We start from the raw sequence: 16,803 nt of genomic DNA, 5'->3' as shown, positions 1-16,803 counted from the left end.
AGGAAGAAATAAGAAAACGTAAATCCAGAAAAATACTGGATCTGACCGAGCCCTGGTCACACAATCCTGGAAATGTGGCATTCACAGTGAAAGGATGTACTTGGAACAAAACTTTCCTTTCAGAAGGAAGCTTAGTAAATGTGGAAAAAATGAAGAACACAAAGTAAGATGATAGGAATAAATTCAAGTATATCTTTAATTACAATAAATGTAAAGGCACTGCACTTTTTAGTTCCAAGACAAAGATTGTCACACTACATTTCCAAAAATCCAGGTATATGCTGTTTGTAAGTGCTATGCCTAAGTTATAAATTTAAAAATGGTTAAAAATAACAAGTGAAAAGTAATGTATCAGCCAAGTAATAATCAAAAGTAAGCTTAGATAGATATAGTAAGAAATAACACTTTAAGAATGAAAAGCATTACTACAGATAAAAAAGATTACAACAATTTGATAAAAGGTTAAAATATTCTGAAAGATACAATTTCTAATTTGTATCTGAAGTCTGGTTTAAATTTTTTTATAAAGCTAGGATTAACTGAATTATAAGGAGAAGTTAACAAATTTTCAGTAGGAGATCTGAACTCAGTGTTCTCTGTTACTGATTGACCAAGCAGGTCCTAAATCTATAAGCATATTGGAAAGTTGAGCTATACAAATGCTGCACTTGATACAATGGTTTTATGTTGTATATTATGCTACAAAATTGTTGAATACACATCCTTTTAAAAGTCATGGGACATGTTTTATAAAATGATCACCTACCTTCCAGATAACTGAAGACAGAGTAGAGTTGGTAGTACAGTAACCTCTTCAAATCTCCTCCCCAGTGGATGTGAAATTAATTTACCACTAATAAATTTCTATGCAAAAATATACACTCAACATCACTTGAAGACAGAGAATGCCATGACTGCAAAATAACTGTAAGTTCTACAGTCCTCCGTACTCCTGCCCCTTCCCTGTCGTGCTGCAGTGCTTTGTAGTATACACACACAGACTGGGAATCACTTGGGGAGGAAGAAGAGGGACACTGGCAAGGGAGCTTAAGGAACAGTTGGAGAGACCGCTGTATAGGTCAGATATACTTCAAATCTGGAAATACTGAAAAACTGGGAAGATGGGATGAAGATTGTGGGAAAAGGTTTCAAAGTATGAACTATTTAAAGGGTCAAATTAACAATTTTATGGGACAGTCCTCCAATTGCATTACTTTTCAGGGAGGGGGAAAAAAGGTAAAAAGGAATGAAGAGCGATTCTTTGGCAACGGGTGGGAAAGGAGAAAAGAAGGAAAAGGGTTAAATTAGGGTTCTGTAAAACAAAGGAGAACCACAGACTTGGAGGACTCATAACCCTTCTCCCCGTCTACTAAAACAAATACACGTATAAAAGAAATAGTCTTGCTGACACCTGGAATTTGCCAGATTGACAAAAAACGGTACCTTTAAACTAGGAATTTTGTAAAATATCCTTACATCACAAAACAAACAAAAGGAAAATGACAATTCATACGAATTTATTGAAAAAGATCAGATAGTGAATTTTCATACAAATCAACGGAGGGAAATACCACTTTCATCACCCCCCCCAAAAAAAAAAGAAAAAAAAGAAAAAACAAGCAGAAAGCAGAGGAAAACTATGTCTACATTCTAAACAATTACTATATACTCAAACATTTAGGTATAAGAAAAATACCTTTACTCAGAAATTTAAGAATTAAAAACAAATAGAAAAAATGGAGAGATGAAAAAATAGTGTATTGAACTTGGTAAATAAATACAAGAAAATGACAAAATTATCTCACAAGTGAAGATAAATTACAGATCTCCCAGGAGAGAATAAATTCAAATGAAAATTAATAAGAGGCATCAAAGAAAAACAGGAAAAAGACCAAGAGGATACAAATGACACAAAGAAGCTAAATGGGTCATGAGAAAGTGGTGGAAATGGAAGGCAGGTAATTAGTATTGTATTACTTGACTCTCTGAAGAAGAAAACAATAATTCGCAAAACCGATACTTAAAACTATAATCCAAGACAATTTTTCAGAAATAGAAAAAAATCGGGATCCCTGTACATTGAAAGAGCTTACATGGGCAAATTAACCCCAAACAGTAAACTTGGAGATTTAGCCTGTTTCAACAATGATCATAAAATTCTAAAGGCTAACAGGCAAAAAGAGTGTGTCATCTACCAAAGGAAAATAATTAGACTAGCATTAGATATTCAAAACCAATATTCAATGCAAGGAAACAATGGAACAGTTTTGTTATTGGTATTATTTTTTATTTTACTCAGTGAAAGAGTCAATCAAGAATATTATATTCAAACTATTTTTCAATTTTCAAGGCTTTAGAAAAGTAGTTTTCAACATGTAAAAGTTTATGTAATTTTCTATCAGTTCTTCCTGAGGAATCTATTAGAGCATGAGCTGTATCCATCCAAATCGTGACTAGGAAAACATCAGTAAAAGGACTGATGGTGAGTATTTAAAAATAAATAAATATGCGTATAAGACTAAAACAAAAGTAGAGATGAGATATGCCAATTAAAAAATCAGAGAAGAGGGGAAAAGAAATGAAAATAGAAAAAGATCTTTGTTGTGTAGGCAATATTCTACTGTAGGCAGATGTTAAAGGACCATATGATTTTTCATAATAGCATGCATAATAACAATGATAATGATACAGAGCACTTACTATGCACCAGGCACTGTTCTAAACACCTTCTAAACAATATTTAATTTTTTCACAATTATAAGAGGTGGGTGCTAATATTGATCATTTTACAGATAAGGAAACTAAAGCAGAGAGAGATTAAATAGTACCTTGGTCCAAAGCTGGTAAGTGATGAAGCTGGGATTGAGGCAGAGGAAGGTCGACTGTAAATTTTTGCTTGCACCCATAAACTAAGTGACCCAGTAACCTGACTTTTCTAGGCTAGTCCCAATTTCAGATATTTTGTTGTATGATTATTTACATGGTAGGAAATTACTTTATCTTATTTTATTGTTAGAAATGCTATTAATGATATATTTCTAATATATCATGATATATCATATGATATATCTCCAAGGAAATCATATCTCTAAGGCAACCATTGTTTCTTACACTGGAAAAGCAAGGCACCATAAAACATTCTAAAATTTGTAGTACATAATATAAAATTTCAATAGTTTTCATAAATGAAATATAGGTTTTAAGAGTCTTATTTTTTCTTATTTTAAATATATATTGGAGCCTCAGAGAATCAGAGAGAAATTTGTAATAAAGAGGACTAGGATATCAGTACCAGGAGCCTCTTGTGGGGGATCCAAGAGAGGCCTCCTAATTACTTTTTATTGTAAATTTTTCAATGGTGATGTTTCAAATGTGTTATCCAAAAGGGAACTTAATGGAGTTTTAATAGTGATATTTTATTTTTGGTTTTCCTATATTTTTATTGTAATTTACCTGTGATTAACATTTTTCTAGTAATAATACTGTAATATAAAATATTTAGAATTAATCTTATATGATAGGCATTTTCTGAGGCAAACATTTCTAGGCCCTGCGTCAATTCTGTAGTATCTCTATTTTTCAGATAAAGAAATGGATGCTCTAATTGGCAAAGTGAAAACAAATTAAGATTGAAATTGAGGTTTGTACAACTCCAGAGCTCATGCATATTCCATGTGTACAGATGTAGTTTTAATTCTTTCACAAAAGGTGTTTATCAAAAACAAATAAAAAGTGTTGTGCTTTGTTTTGATATGAGCGGAAGGGCTCATTAGTTCTGTGCCTCCTTCCTTTTTTCATTGCTCCTGGTGTCCTGCAGAGAACTTTCCCATGCAGAATAGCCATAATGTACCACAGCCTTCATGTTCCAAAAAGGGAAACCTGAGAAGGAGCCACAGTCTTCCTGCAGGCAACAGATGGTTACTGTTTAAATGAGGGTAAACTCTGGATCTCATCTGTGAAGTGACTCTAGGTTTTTGGGTGGGTGGTTTGGGGAGTTAGGTCAAAGGAACAAGCTAGTAACAAGATTTAGGGGGAGGAGGAAGAAGAAGTAAACAAACCAAATTTGTCTGTAGCTTTTTTTGCCCTTATATACTCTTTAATCATAGTCACATGGCAGGTTGTATTTTTCTGACCCCTCCTCTACCCCAAATAGAGGGAGAGGAATGAAGGGAGGGCATGGCAGGCTGTTGAAATTTGTAGTGTGTTGGCATCTAGCAAGTGCGTTTTGCTGTGGGGTAAGTCCTGTGGCTTGTTTTCTGTCTTCGTGAATAGAGCCTTTCCAACTTTGCCAAGCCTACAGTTAATGTGGTCAAGGGATTTATTATGAAATGTACTAAATCTTGGCATGGAGCTAATTGCATATAACAAGAAGCCTGCTAGAGGCTTGGACCTGAGAAGTGACACATGCAAAAAGCATTCTCTTTCTGATGCTGCTGAAAGAGGTTTTGTGTAGGGGAATGTCTGCATGTCTGCACTTATTGCTAATGAGGTAACCCCCTCTCCCCTAAAGCTTATTTCTGACTTACTTGTTAAATAAATGTAAAATTCTCTCTGTCTTTCCTTCTTCCCACTTTTATGAACAATTGGCAATTGAAGAATTGATATTTATTTACTAACTCCACTTCTAAACCTCTTACTATATTATAAAAATACATTTGTGGCGGTAAATTACATGAGTGTAATTGTGATCTAGAATAATTCTAACGTAAAAGTATGAAAGTCAATCAGAGAAATTGTATTAGTCATCTTGTGCTGCCGTAACAAAATACTTTAGAGTGGATGGCTTGAACAACAGAAGTTTATTTTTTCACAGTTCTAGAAGCTGAACGTTTAAAATCAGGATGCCAACATGGTTGGATTCGGGTGAGGGCTCTCTTTTCTAGCTTGCAGACTGCCACCCTCTTGCAGTGTCCTTACATGGTAAAGAGAGACAGTGCATGCTGTCTGGTGTCTCTTCTTATAAGGGCACTAATCCCATCATGAGGGCCCCATCCTCATGATCTCATGTAAACCTAGTTACCTCCCAAAGGCTCCATTTCCGAGTACCATCACATTGGGGGCTAGGGCTTTGGAATATGAATTGGGGATGATACAATTCAGTCCATAGCAGAAGTGATTAAAGGAAAAGACCAACATTGCATTTTTTTTTTTTAGTTAGTATGTGCCGCTAAAACTTAATTTATTTTAAAATTGAGTTTAAAAGTAATAATCGAAAAAGTTTAACCTTTTCTATTGTTTTGTTGCAATTTTGTTGTCTGTATCTTCTCATAACTTTATTGAGATACTATCTTTATATTTCTCACAATATCCTAATATGTGCACTCTACATAGTAAGTGGTTAATATTTGTGTGGTACATTAAACACTTAATAACTTGTTTGGTAACTTAAACACTGTACATTCAGCTTACATCTTATTACTGAGATGTACAGAGATAAAGCAATAAAACTTGGTTCTATAAAACAATGACATCCTCTTTTGAATATTATGAGAAGTAATTTTCTGCAGATAAATACTCTTGGATTCTGATAACAAATGTCTATTAAGAGGTACATACATGAAAAATAAAAGTAAAGTTTTATTCATATCATCCAGTAATTTTTGTACATGTAAAGCTAAGACTTTGATACTTAAAAGGTAAATGATACTTAAAAGTAAAAACTTAAGAAGTATTATAGTGGCTTTCATCATATGGTTAACAGTGATCTTTTTGGTACTAGTGGTTTTAGAAGTGACAGTAATCCTGAGCTTAAAACAGTAGTGGCCACACATTTTAATCCTGGCACAGCAGAAAGGAAATGTTGGAATGACAGCGTATGTAGAATTAGGAAAAACAAAACAAAAGGTAACATTCAAAAATGGAATAGCATAGGGATTGTATGATGCCTAAAACATTGCAGATTTATTAATATCTAGGGCTTACCAGATCAGTTGCAATTTTGATCAAGTGTCTCAAATTGGCATTCATGAGGATGGTAAAAACTTGATGATTTACAAAGAAAGGTTTGCCTGTTTTGTTTATTCATTCATTCAGCATTTATATATTGAGTCTCTCTTGTGTTTGAGGCACCATGCCAAGCCCTGTGCCAAAGAGACAAATCAGTGATAGCTTTTACCCTCAAGTACTTAATTTTTTTGTCTACTTTAATATTAAATTGAGTCCCTCTGACATATAAAGCACTGTCCTGTGTCTTGGGGCTGTACTTACAAACTTCATCAAGAGTGGTCCTTTTCAAAAAAACTTATGTCTCATTTAGGGAAATTCATATAAACTCATAATTGCTCATAGTTTTTAAGTTTAATAAGTTGAGGTTTGGTGCCAAGTCTAAGTGGAGGTTAACATCCCAGAGGAACATACGGTTTTCTAAACAGTTCACCAAGTCTGGTATGTGTTGTCCCAGTGGATTACGTTCTTGCTACCCACAGGGTGGTTGGTCTGGGAACCAACAGCAGTGCCACCAGCTGCGAGCTTACTGGAAATGCACGTTTCACCCCAGACCCACTGAATCTGAATCTACCTTTTAATAAGATCTCCATGTGATTCATATACGTGTTAAAGTTAGAGGAGCTTTAATACAAGATTTAACCTGTAGTTATAATTATATGAGATGAGATTTTATCTGATCTCAGAGTTGAGCTGTTATTTGTTCATGTATACTTTTACCAAGCATTTATTAAACACAAGGATTTATTGAACAAGTATGACATGCTGTACTGGGAGCTGAAGACCAAAAAGAAAGGGTAATCTTTAGTCATGTTTAATCGTTAAATAAATTCTATAACCCAGGAAAGAAGTAATTCTATTGGTATGGAGAGTAAGGAGACTTTACAGAAGATGTGATACTTGAACTGGACCTTTAAAGACCCACAAGCATTTGGTAAGTGAGAGGGGGAGAAATATCCCAGATCATTTTCTCAGGTTTCATTTAACTATCAGCTTTTGAATAGGTGAATTACTAGCGGTAGTTTGTTGAAAATCTTTTACAACTTACTAGGTAAGCTCCCAACTCAAGTTTTGTATATCTTAATGCATTTTGTCAACGGTATATGAATGTACTATTTCCTGAGGAAATGTGGGGTAATGAACTTTGGAGTTCAGTTTGAGTAATTTTACATTCTGAGCTTCAGTTTGTTCATCTGTAGAATAGGATATCAGTCTTGTAGGGTTTTCGTGAAGATTACAGGAGCAGAAAATCTAGCATTATGGAGTCCAGTACATTTAAATTGTTATTAATGATTATGAGAACAATTTTAGTTTTTTTTGGTATTCACTAATTTGTATTAGCAAAAGGAAAATATAATGTGACATGTGCTTAAAATAAAAATCTTCCTTTATAATATAAATGAATATAAAACATGAAAAGATTAAAAAATGAAAAATAATGAGTCATAACATCTGAAATAACATTTTCTCCTTCTGGAAGAGGAAAGCTTGCAAACTTAACGTTCTCCTTTGGCTCTAGACTTTGCACTTAGTGTTCAGAGTCCATCCCAGGAAAGGCCTTCTCTGTCTATAGTAATGGCCCATTTCTGTCTTTCTTAATGAGGCTTCACCTCAATGCCTTTTAAATATTAGAAAAGCAAATTTGTGTGAAGTGGACTCTTCACCGTGTTGTGTGTGGGCTTCCTAAGAAGAAATACATGCATATGTTCTTAGAGAAGATACAACTTCTCTTGTTGTTGTTCTTCTTTTTTAAATTTCACAAATTTGGGACACACATTTCAGTACCATGCTAATGAAGACCAGCTGAGTCTTTCTCAAATGAAGAGAAATTGAAATTGGCTTTCTCTAATCAGTGAATTAGAGATTCACTGATTCCTTATTTAACACTCAGGAACTGGGTTTGTGCGTTCTATAGCTGCAGTCTCACATGACTTGAGGCGAAGTTTCTTGGTGCCTTTCCATTCCTATAAAATGGTGTTCTAAGAACCACCAGTAGAAGGCAAAATGTAAATACATGGTATTATACCAAAAAAAAAAAAAAAAAAAAGGTGGAAATGGTGGAGAGAACCCACTGCTGTGTGGCAGTGTTTGAAATGGATAACAACATAAAGTGGGCTGTGGTAGAAAATTTGAGTCCCACAGTGAAATGTGCTACTCAAGGTAAACAGTTCAGTTTTGTTGTCCTTGGCAGTTCTTGAGAACCTTGTCATGTTAATGTAATTATTGAAATTGAATTTGGAAATTGTAATGTTGCTCTCGTATTTCACTTAAAAACACTGCTGCTAACACCCACCTTGAAAGGGATCACATATATCTCATAAGCAGGGCACTGCTAATATTTTAGTTACCCCATAAGAAGGATAGTGAAATGAAATACTGTAAAAGCACAACCAGTCTGCATTTTCTTTTCCCTGCTTTTTTCCAACGAGATGCATAATGCAAAAATAACCCACTACCCGAGTGCTCTTTACAAATACACAAACGGTGCTCATTGTGGTTGGAGATCACCCTGGGTCTCTGTGACCTTGGCAACATTTCAGGGGTTACATTTTCACATAGATCCACTGTTCTTGAATAGTTTCTCCAATATATTGGCATAGACCAGCTTTTTTTAAACAGTAAGCATTTATACCTTCTTTCCCCACCTTTTTTTCCCTCAACAAACACAGCCATTATGGCCTTTAAAAGAGAGAGAAAGTGGGAGAGAGAGAGAAAGCGAGAAATCCCTAATTACCATTTACATAGGAGTTTCCATATAGTCTCAGGGCAATGTTGTGATACTTGATCTCGGTCCACATTTTTTCCTTATTTTATTTTAAAGGATTGACTTTTTAAGGATTTCCTTTTGAGAATACTCTTATTTTGCATATTGCTCCCCGTAGAACAGTTTAAAAGATATTTGTAAAACTAGGCATTTATTTTCCCTGATACATCTTTGATAATTTTTCTAAAAGGGAATTATTGATTTGATTTTTTGTTAGTTTGGAATTCTTTGAGAAAAGTAAACTTGTTATATTTCTTCAGACTTGGTTATCTTGGGCACTGAATACTGAGAGAAGCAGCTCTGTATGCTAGTTTTTTTTTTTTTTTTCCTATCACATCTTAACATACTTCTTTAAATGGCTGTATAAATAAGTTCCTTTGATCACTATTTGATTTTTAAAGTTGTTTTAAATTCACGATGAAACTAATTTCCACCTTTAGGTTCTCTGCCTATTAGGCAGAAAAGTTATTCTGCAAGTACCATGATACAGAAGAATAACAGTAGAGAAGAAAATAGTTAATATTAATGTCTTTTAAGTTATTTAATGCATCTTCATGTTGGAGAGACTTGATAGTACTATGTTCAACTTTTAATGTAAATAAGTCACAAAATTCTTTTTTCTGCTTGATTTTACAGTTGTATGGCTAGTCCAAAGTTGAAAATGTGTTTGTTCTTGAAAGAAAAATGTCCCTCATTGCTTGGATTAATGGTGCTTTAAGACGTGTTTATTCAAAGATGGCAGCACAGAGGTGAATAGGCTAAATGCTCTACATTAGACATCATTGTGTCTTTCACAACAGATGCAGTCAGTGAACTGTTTATATAGCTGCCTTAAATTTTTCTTTGATTTATAATCTATGAGAAAATGGAAATGTTTGTCTTTTTTTGACGAAACTGTAGAGATTCTAGACAAACGTATCTAGTATTCCAAAAACCAATTCATGAGGAAGTCTCAACCTGCTGCACTTCAGCTCTGTTGTTAAATTACATATTCAGGTTCTTTTAAGAATTGTTAGGCAGTTGAATGAAGAAAAATTATTTTGATTTTGGTATGTTAGAGGCAATTCATTTGTTAAATTGAACTTATGGCACTTCAAAATAATTATTAAGAAATAGCTTGGTGTTCATGAGGTGTGTGACTTTTTTTTTTAATAGGCTCTATATAGCATATCATTATTAAATAAAACAATTAGAATTTTTTTCTAAACTCATGTTTCTTTTTGTTTGGTTATTAGAATCATCTTGTTAGTATTCTAAAATAGATGGAAGTGATCAGACTAGATGCTTTAGTTAATGCTAAAACTGTGCTGTAAACACACAAGTGATGAAAGGAAACTAACCAATGTGTGGCTATCTTTAGGATGTCTTGAGAGGGCTTCTGTTAGCATTTGAGTTAAATTCTTCTGGTGACACAAATATACATATATATTTAATATGCTTTTTGTGACCTTTCTCACCAGTTTGACTTTTTCAGTGTAACTAGCAATCTTTTAGCAAGGATAGCAGTAAAACTTTCTACTTCTAGAGATTTATTTTTCATTCAATGACGTACTCCTAGTTAAAAGCTCTTTGGGGATTTGTAAAAAATATATCTTTGCTAATACTAACTCAAAGGGTAAAAATGAATAATATCTTTCTTTAGGAGTTTGAAAAAACGTTTATCCTCTTGTTGCTTTGTTGAAGTTGATGTAACTTCTCAAATTAGTGATATATATGTCTGTGCATATATACATAGCCCATGAATACACTATTTTTTACAGTTAAATCTAGGCTTGATGATCAAAGTATCTGTTTCAGTACAGAAAAAGAAAAATTTGAGAATGAAGATTTTTGTTAACATTTGAGAGTTGACTTTATGTGATTAATGTTTTAATACCCTGAGTTTACTGAATTAAATCTGAAAGTTGAAAATTAGCTTGAATTTGACTATGATCCTTTTTTTCACCAGCTAATAACGTCGTTTCTTTGATTATCTGTTAATGCTGGGAACTTCTCAAGCTCAAAATAGTGTAAAAAAATAGACCTCCCTAGAACATATATGTTAATATAAAATGCCTATGAATTGGTTCTATAATCCTGAATGAAAATGTAAACATTTTGAAAGAAACCCAATTTGTAACTACAACTTTTTTTGCATATTTTTAGGCAGACTTTTGCAGGAGTTATTTCTTCATTTGTTCCTAAAAGTGAAAATACAGGTATAATCAAGTATTTTTAGAAAATTATTGGCTCTTAGAATATGTGATTATTTTAGAAAATGATTAACTGCCAAAGTAAGACCCTATTGTAAGGAGAGGCTTGGATCAGTAAGTTAATATAAACTATATCCTGAATCAAAAATAAGTGAAATGAATAGAGGGTACTGCTTTGAAAGATTTAGTCTCTCTAGAGTGTTTATGACTACTGTATGTTTAGTAGGCAACATTTATGAAAGTATTATTTGCTTATACTTTGGCTTGTTCATGAATCTGAAAGGATCCTAGGGAAGCCTGAGATATTTTTCCTCACAGACTTTGCATACGTAAATATCCGCCAGTCAGAGTGGGTTTGAGGCCTTGACCTTGTTTTTCTGAAGCTCTCTGATAAGAAGAGCTGCCTACTCTCCATGACAAGGTCTGGTCCTGCTGCGGCACCATCACCTTGGAAAGGAGGATTAAAGCCCCAGTCTGGAATGACATGACTTGGCTTCTGTCCCAGGTCTTCTTGCTTATATAGGATGACCCTGCGTGGACTCCAAAACCTTTTGTGCCTTGGGTGCTCCCAATGTAAATAAGCGATAGTGTTATCTATTCCTGCGTGACTCATGGATATTGAAAATCATTATTGATAATGCGATGCATTGGAAGGCATTTGGGAATGTTGGCTCTTAAGGTACTATTCTTCTGTCTTTCATTCACCCAGAAAATTGGAGCATTTGTATCTATCAGTTAGCCCTTTTGTGGTCCTCGCTTACCACTGAGTGTCTGGTGTAATTTAGTAAACTGTTAACAGAATTGAAAGAAAGAAAAAGTTAGCTATAATCTTACATATTTCTTTTTATCTATGAATTTTAAATGAGAATTAAAGGCAATAATGTCCGTGTTCTTTTGTGTGTTGCTTTGTATATGTAATAGTATAACATAAGGGTTTTTTTGTTTTGGTCCAGATTTTTTTGTAAACATTATTTTTGACGAATTTATAAGATGTTCAGCCAAGAAGACATACTGTGGCTTACTTAGCTCTTCTATACTTGGATGTTTAGATTGTTTCTAGTTTTTGATATTATGAGATGTGTGTTACGAGAGGAACATCTTAATTTATAAAATTTGATCTGATTTGAGTATATTGATTCTTAGCAGCAGAATTACTGAGTCCAAGGGTAGGAGTCCTTTAATGCTCTTGATAATTACTGACAAATTCTTTTTCTTTTTTCATTTTTCATTTTTTTTTTTTTGAGACTGGGTCTTTCTCTGTTACCCAGGCTGAGTGCAGTGGCACAATCATGGCTCACTGCAACCTCAAACTCCTGGGCTCAAGCGACCATCCTACCTCAGCCTCCCGAATAGCTGGGCCTACATATGCATGCTATCACACTTGGATTATTTTTTTTTTTTGAATTTTTTTCTAGAGATGAGAATCTCACTATGTTACCCAGGCTGGTCTTTAACTCCTGGCCTCAAGCTGTCCTCCTGCCTCAGCCTCCCAAAGGGCTGAGGTTGCAGGCATGAGCTTCCATGTGCAGCCCTGACACGTTATTTTCTGAAAGGTTTTAAATGTAGTTTAAATTTGCTCCTTAGACTAGATATTCTGTTCTTGGCTCTGACACTTTGATATGGTTTGGCTGTGCCCTCATTCAAATCTCATCTTGAATTGTAGTTCCCATAACCTCACTTGTCATGGGAGGCACCTCATGGGTGGTGATTAGATTATGGGGGGGTTCCCCCATGCTATTCTTCTGATAGCAAGAGACTTCTCATGAGATCTGATGGTTTTACAAGGGGCTTTCCTCTCCTTTGCTCAGCACTTCTTTTTCATGCCACCACGTGAAGAAGAACGTGTTTGCTTCCCCTTCCACCGTGGTGGTTAGCTTTCTGAGGCCTCCCCAGCAATGTGGAACTGTGAGTCAATTAAACTCTTTCCTTCATAAATTACCTAGTCTCAGATATTTCTTCATAGCAGCATGAGAACAGACTAATACACACTTTAAACTCTCTTCATTTTTCTAGGCCTGGTTGTTTCAAAAATACTTCTCAGACTCTCCAGCACACTAAAATAGGATCATTCATTTCTCGCAAGTGGTTGTGGATCCCTCTCGCTCAAATTTATTAATGTAATCAGAAAATTCAATACATTATCCTGGGATAATAGCAAGTATAGTTGTATTAATTTCTTGAAGCTGCTGTAACAATTTACACAAATTTAGTGGATTAAAACAACTGAAATTTATTCTCTCATAGTTCTGGAAGACCAAAGTTCAAAATGATTGTCCCTGAGTTGGAATCAAGGTGTCAACAGGGCTGTGCACCCCCTGGATTGTGTAGGAAATAATTCATTCCTTGCCTTATCCAGCCTCTGGTGGCTGCTGGCATTCCTTGGCTTGTGATTTGCATCAGTCTAGTCTCTTCCTCTCTGGTCACATTACCTTCTCTTCTTCTGTGTGTGCAATTTCCCTCAGCCTCTCTCTCATGAGGACATGTGGTGGCCTATGTGGATAATGTGGATAATCCAGGATAGTCTTCCCACCACAAAATCCTTAATCTAATCACATCTCCATAGACTCTTTTTTTAAAATAATGTAACAGTGTAACACTTACAAGTACCAGTGATTAGGACTTGACTTTTCAGGCCACTACAGCTTTTACAAAGATGAGTAAGATAGTTTGACTAATGCTTTGGATTTTCTTTAAATCATATATATATAAAAAAGAGCAAAATAACTGATATTTCTGGGAAATTACATGGTTGAATATGAAGTACAAATATGAATATAAAGATATGAAGACTTCTGGTAGTATTATATGACCTCCTGTTAAATGTGGTATATTTCTGTTTTTTGAGATGCAGCAAAAGAAGCGTTGATATTTTATAACTGGTGTTTAAGAAACTTTTCATTAGAAATGTGAAATTTCCTAATTCAAATTCATGAAAATTTGAGAAAATTTATTATAGCCACTGTCAAAGTTAAGCGGGAAATTGAAACTTTTCCTTTTGAAATGGGAATGTCTGTACTGGAATTAAATTGAGCATGTTTTCTCCCTGTAAATACTCTTGATGTCAACTAAGTTTCCCTGTTCACCCACACATGGTACAATTATAGTTTCAGGTATATATTTCTGACAATCTGTACCAGGCGCAGAGCTTGCTATTCAAATTACCACCATACAGTTCTAGAAAATAGCAGGTTGTCACTTCTAGATTCTCAGCAAGAGAGAGGAACTCAAAGAAGGTGAGAGAAAAGGCAAGGGTTAGAAATAACCTGCCAGTTCAAATCTTCGGAACCTTTGCATAAACAAGATTGGAATGAAAACAGATTTTTTTTTTTTTTTTTAAATTTGGAAACCTGTAACTTATCCAATCATAACATTCCATGCTGAGTGCATGCATGCACATTTTAGAAAGACACCACAGTGTAATGTGCTAGGTCCCTGAATCTGCTTCAGTGCTAGCTTTGTGTATAACTTGAACCTAAGACGTCAATTGGCTGGATGGTGTATTTTTATATAGCATCCGGTAAAATGGAAATAGAGGATAAAATGGCCAGCAAAAAAAAAAAAAAAAAAAAGCCTAACAGAAATAAGTTTTAAGAAAATTTTACATGTTAATCAGAATGTTAAGTCTTGTATTTACAAATGCAAACTTGTGAGGGCACAATTTAAGTTTTCATGTGTACATAAAAATATGATGATGACTTCAGAAATTTTCAGTGCCTAGCCTCAGCTAAATACAATGGAAGTGTATTAAAAACAAGGGCAGAGTTTCAGAGTAAGTAAAGTTAACAAATGCAATTTAAAAGAAGGCCTAAACCTGATTATTTTGTTCAAGAGTACAGATATATATGTTATTTGAGGCAGAAGTTGGAACATCAAAGAAGCTGTATTATTTGAATAGTCAGAATATCAAGTAGTAAGCTATTTGATTACTTTTTAGGGGTGTGGAAACAATTTTGTTAATTTTGTTATGGCAAATCTTGGGAACCCAAATAACTTACTAAAAAAGGGTATACTTCTAGATGTTTTCAAAATACATGGTCCTCACCCATATCTCTGGAATCTTTAAGACAGTTTACCAGACAGTAAAGCAAAAACCAACCTAAAAACAAAAAGCACCAAATAAAGTTGCCCAACAAATATACCCCAAGAGCGTCAGACCTCCCACGATTCTAAGCTTTGCACATCCATTTGAAAAGTAGACTAAGGTCTTGTAACACTGATGGTTCCAACCCTAGAACCCCTTGGGCAGAGGGGCCCGTTAGGTGTCCTTTTCTGTTAATACTTTGTGCAGGGTTGGTAGGGGCCCTCAGCTTGTAGGTTGAAACTCAAACAAGTATTCTCTGCTTCCCAGGCGCATTGAGCATTGAAGAGATTTAATGTTTCCAAATTGAGTGTTGTGACTTTTTAATGGGATCATGACATCAATTTAGTGGGTTACTAGCAAATACATAGATTGAAATACAGTAAAATGGAAAATATCAGAATGCCTCACCTGTAACGATAAGCATTGTTTTGTGAAAATTTTGTTTAATTGTTGTGATATGATGTAAAATTTTCTAGTAGGCTATTCTTAGATCTCAGTCAGAATAAGACTCCTTCATTGTGGAGAAGGAGTGCCTAGTACATCATTAGATCTTTGTTTTCAGATCTTGAGAGGGCCCGAGAGACCGGATGGCAGTTTATTACTACTGGCAGTTGAGTGCAGTGAGAGCATATAGAGAATGACCTTGAAGATTTAGACTGTGTTTAACATGACTGAGAGATTGAGAAATTATTCCCTATATTCTTGACCATGTATTCACTTCCCTGAAATTGAAGTTCAAAAGCTTGTTTATAACCTAGGAAATACCAACTAAAACAACAATGAAATATCACTTTAAACCCATCAAATTGGCAAAAAATAGTTGATATCTGATATCTCCAGACTTGGCCTGAATGTGGCCAAAGAGGAATTCTTTTCTTTCTCTTGGGAAAGCAATTCGACAGTTCCCTGTAAAGCAGAAAATGTGTATACTCTCTGAACCAACACTTCCTTAGCTACGTGTCTGCCCTGGAGAGACTCTTCTCCTGAACATGGGCAAGAACACTTGCACCGGGGTGTTCATTGTACCACTTGTATGTGTGCATGTACAAGATGGATTATAGCAAAGATTAGACACCTAGTCACATAGGTATATATTCATATGAAGATATATCTGATCTCTGCTATCCATACTCTGGTTCATTTCAACAATAGAATGGTTAAGAGGGCTCTGCAGACTGCATGGTGTGTGTGGGTGTGTGTGTGTGTGTGGGGGGGGGTATGTTTAAAGGAAACAACTTGACTATCCCTCTCTTGAGTAATTAATAACACACAGGTTTATTTATGCTGCAAATATAGCAGTTGAAGTGAGTGAATTATATTTCTGCCTGTATCAATGGAAATTCATTACACAGAGAGAGAGAGAGAGAGATAGAGAGAGAGAGAAGATGGGGGAAAAGAAACAAAGTACAAATTATTCATGTAATATAATGCCATTTATGTAAAAGTTTGACCCACAGAACACAGTTGTGTCTATAATGTCTAGGCATTCACATACGTTAAAACAAAAAAACCTGAATGAAATTATATTCTGAAAATTATTTATCTCTAGAGAGGAAGAGAGTGAAAAGGATGATGGCAGTCCTTAGTGGTAGTGTTACAAAAATAAAGAGTCTGAAACCTAAATAGCAAAATGTTAATATTTAGTAAATATTTCTAAACTTTTGTTTTTTTTCTGAAGTATTAAACAGCTTAAGATGTAGTCTATTCTATGCTTTAAAAAGTAGAATCATTTAGTCTTTAAGTTATCACTTAATACATATGTTGGGAATTACATATCTCTTTGAATATATTAAATTTAAAATTAACTTACTCTTTTGAAGAAA

General features: G+C 34.6%; 1 protein-coding gene across 7 annotated transcripts in view; it reads left to right on the top strand.

Annotated features, from left to right (window-relative positions):
* The window catches only part of LOC105464217 (bone morphogenetic protein receptor type 1B), a 393,013-nt gene that overhangs the window by 122,292 nt on the left and 253,918 nt on the right, over positions 1-16,803 (top strand). The window lies entirely within an intron of this gene.

This window comes from Macaca nemestrina, chromosome 3 (genome assembly GCF_043159975.1).
Source record: "Macaca nemestrina isolate mMacNem1 chromosome 3, mMacNem.hap1, whole genome shotgun sequence".
Taxonomy (NCBI): Eukaryota; Metazoa; Chordata; class Mammalia; order Primates; family Cercopithecidae; genus Macaca; species Macaca nemestrina.
The sequence above is the reverse complement of the archived record's forward strand: the minus strand, read 5'-3'. Positions and strand labels throughout refer to the sequence as shown.